Source organism: Cibotium barometz, chromosome 35 (genome assembly GCF_041138505.1).
Source record: "Cibotium barometz isolate CiBa-2024 chromosome 35, ASM4113850v1, whole genome shotgun sequence".
Lineage (NCBI taxonomy): Eukaryota > Viridiplantae > Streptophyta > Polypodiopsida > Cyatheales > Cibotiaceae > Cibotium > Cibotium barometz.
In genome coordinates this window covers 27938075-27942611 of record NC_141080.1, presented here as the reverse complement: position 1 = coordinate 27942611, position 4537 = coordinate 27938075, and positions in this window count along the sequence as shown.

Below are 4537 nucleotides of genomic sequence, written 5' to 3'. Positions count from 1 at the left end.
AAATAGTTTACTCATGACTCATCAAATTTTCTAAATTGAACAACAAACATAAAAATCACCAATGTGATTTTTTGTATCTTTTTTGAAAGTAGCTATTTTAAGGGTATTTTGAAGGGAATCTTAAAGGAAAAATGTTTGCAATTACTCACCACTTGATCCATAATAGTGTTTAATAAGGGTATTTTTAAGGGAATATTTAAAAAGAAAATTTTATAATTACCCACCACTTGACCCATATAATTTATAATAATGGTATTTTTAAGGGAATCATTAAGGAGAAATGGTCTCAATTACCCACACAATAGTGTATAATAAGGATATTTTAATACATACGTGATCTTCATATGAATCAAAATATTCCTTTGAATTTGTTGGAGTGAAGATTAATGTACAACACACACATAGATGCAACAAGCAAGGAGAGATATATGGAAGCACAAAACTCAAAGTAGATTGATGAGAATAATTGAAGTACAAGTGAACTGACATGATAAGTCCCTCACACACACTTTTAAAAGTGTGTGCATACTCTTGGGGGAAAAAACCTCCTAGAGAGGGAATACATGCCCCAGCCCATTATTGGCCTACATCCACACATCACTACTATAAGCCTTAAGCATTGTGAAAAGCTTCAAACTTCTCTCATTTTCATGAACATATCTGCCACATTATCATGTATAGAGACATAAGCCAGGTTAATCTCTCCCACAATGAGCCTCTTCCTAATATAATGATAATGCACCTCAATGTGCTTTGTGTGAGCATGAAACATTGGGTTCCTTGCAACAATGGATAATTAACTATGGCTATCAATGAAGATGGAGGTGGGGGAGATTGCTATCCCAGCACCAAGATTTGCCAAAAGGCATCTAAGACATACACACTCCATAGTTACCATAAAAGCTACCCTATACTCAACTTCATAGCTCAAACTGGCCATTGTACATGAATCACCAAGTTGAAAGTAAAATCCACTAGTGGACACTCGCGTGTCATAAAATCCACTAGTGGACACTCGCGTGTCATAACATCCAACAACCCAATCGAAATCATTGAAAGCATGCAACTGAACAACGGGCCCCCTTAGCATAAAATAAGCCAAGGGGATGAGTGTCTTGAATACTCACTTGGTAGCCTACCACTACCAATGCTTACTTCTGAGACTATGCATGAACCTGCTCAACTACTAGGAGACCCAAAAGTGAATCATAGATAGATGAGGCATCCAACAAACTGGTGATAAAGTGATGATGCATCAAATGGTTCACCTATTGTTCAAGATTGAAACGAACCCAAATAAATGATTGCAACAACATTAAATACCGAGTTTAAATAGAATAAATAATTACTCAAGACACAAGATTGAGTCTAATTTTCTCCCACATAAGAATGAGCCCATGCTTCCTCTTAATGTACTTAAATATATTTCTTGAGATAGCTTTTTGGGACTCAAAATAGTGTGGTTTACAAATATGACTACTTCTTCAAGAATAACTTGCTTCCAAAGTAGCTTGCTTTAAAAAGAGCTTGCTTGAGCATGCAAGCTAAACTACTTCAAAAATCAATGTAAGTCTAAAACCATATAAAGTGTATATATCTTGAAAAATCAAATATACACAAGGAAGCTTCCACATGTGCCAAAGAATATATACATTGCTAATAAATATGGATGGTGCCCAAAATGAATTAATGGTGCTTGTTGTCACAAAATCGAACATTATTTGTTGACATCAACGGTCATCTCAAAATATTCATGACCACCACCAGCTCGCCTTCATTATCCAATCCAATGATCTACACTTATCAATTAATAAATTAATTGATTAAAAATATAAACAACCATACAAAACTCATAACATCAAGACAATGCAACCAATACCCCATGCATGTGTGGATTCACCCGTGTAACGCATAAACTAAGCTACAACACTAGATTTAGAAAGGCATCCCAATCTAAACCCATCTAGGAGAATTCATAAAAGTGAGAAACATTGAAATATATATTCCATGGATTAGATCCAATCCATAAATAATAGAAAACATGGGAATATATATTCCATGAATTAACTCCTCATAATATACCCCAAGGGTGACAAGCAACTGTCCTCAGTTTTCACAAAATCATAAGTTGTCATCATGGGCTAGTATCCTTGTAAGATGCAATCAAGGATGGATAGGCAATGAGGTCATGATCACGTAGCCGTTGAGAATCTTTGATGGGGTGTCCTTTATACTTGATCAAATATCGATGGTGATAAATATTACCTTTTTCTTGTTATTGTCTAAACGAGTAATGGAAAAGATTAACAATACAAAAATACATTCAACAAAGGAATGAGAAAGTATTATAACTTAGTCTGATGTGCTAGAGTGACATGTGAATAGAAAGTTGGAGCAAAAAGTTATCATCTCCTATTGGTTATGGGCAACAAATAAGAGTGTGATTCTACAATCCTCTAAAGACATGTGTTTCCATCGTGACAAAGATCTTTTCAAGAGATAGGAGGGATTGAAGGAAACTTAAGTGAGAGGGAAAATGTTCACAACATATGGTGGTGTCATCTTCAATTCTATATCCACAAATAATTCCATGTTCATCCATAAGTTGACAAAATTGAATATTAGGCAGGAATATGTGAGTGTTGCCTATGGGGATCATGATTTGTGGTCGTTCGTCCAAGTATTTGACCATTCGTCCTCTTGTTTATCTTAAAAGATGTGGAGTAACACCTGGAATAGATGTGCATTGCGTGCAAAAATATATGTGAGGCATAGACATTTGACCATGATATGTAGGAATGGTTGTTGTTGATTTTGAGGAGTTGGATCAGTCATCACTACGAAAGAGGCTAACTATTCTAGCAAAAAGAAAGTTAAAAATATGTTGGTCTTAAAAGAAATACGAAATAACGTTACCTTAATTTTAATCAATGTTAGTCTTAAAAGAAATACGAAATAACGTTACCTTGATTTTAATCAATGTGTGTAAATTATTGAGAATGTAGCCAATTTATGGTGGAAACTTTAAAAATTTTTCAAAAATTGATTGGGTAATTTTTTGTAAATTTTTTGAGAATTTTGGAGCTTAAGAATGAAATTTTTGGGTAAAAGAACAAGCTACGAAAGGATAAAAATAAATTTGAAACCTTGGAAAATTTTGAGAATCAGGAGAAATTTACAAAGGTTTGTCTAAGGGGCTAAGAGAAGAGATTTTTTTTTAAAATTTTGAGAATTTGGAGAGGCTTTAAGGTTTTCAAAAGTAAAAGCTTTAAGCTTTCTTAAAGCTTTAAATAATTAAAGCTTTGGAAGCTTTAAATAATTTAAATCTTTGGAAGCTTTAAAATCTTTCATGGATTGACGAAGAGAGAGGAGAGAAAACGCCAGCAAAGAGAGAGGAAGAGAAGGCAACGACGATGCGCAAGGAGAGAAGAGAGAAGGTGTAATCAAGCTTACTATGTTGTTGCTCAGGCACAAGATCATAAGCAAGACAACCAAAAACACGCAAATGAGCCACAGAAGGCTTCCTGCCATGCCAAGCTTCATAAGGAGTTTTAGACTGCAAGGCCTTGGTAGGGCAATTGTTCAACACATAGTTTGTGCACATAGTTGCCTCTAACCAAAAACCATGAGGTAAATCTTGGACTTTCACCATACATCGTACCATCTCCATGAGAGACATGTTCTTCCTCTCAGCCACACCATTTTGCTGAGGTGTGTATGACATTGTACATTGATGCCTTATGCCTTTTTCAGGCATATATGCATGAAATTCCTTGGACATATACTCCCCCCTCGATTTGAATGAAGGGTGCCAACTTTACATTCACATGCGTTTTCAGCCATGGATACAAAGTGCCTAAAGCACATAAAAACTTTTGACTTCTGCTTTAATGGATACACCCAGCTATATCTGGAGTAATCATCAATAAAAATGACGAAGTAGAGATATCCCCCAATAGATGGTGTCCTCATAGGACCACATACATCACTATGTATAAGTTATAATTTCTAAACAACTCTCACAGATCCATCCTTTGGAAATGCTGCCCAATGCATTTTACCAAGAATACACCCCTCACATACATGTCTAGCAGGGGTCTCAAGAGTTGGCAACTCAGACACCATATCATGCCTTTGAAGGCGTAACAAACTACCATATCATGCCTTTGAAGGCGTAACAAACTACCATAATTTAGATGGCCAAATCCTGCATGCCATAATTCTGCATCACTCATAGTATGAGTCATAGAGACTGAGCAAGCATTATGTTGCAACTTCTCAAATACATCCATCTTGTATAGGCCATGAAATAAGGAACCTGAGGTAATGATAGAATAACCATCATTTCTATCTTGAACTGTACATCTGTCATCCACAAATTTCACCATCAAGCCTAATAAGGCTAAGGGTGAAACTAATAGCAAGTTCTTCTTAATACCTGGCACATATAAAACTTTAGAAAGAGTAAATGTGCCCCCATTTGCAATAGTGAGCACAACTCTACAAATTCCTTTGACAGGATATGAGGAACCATTTG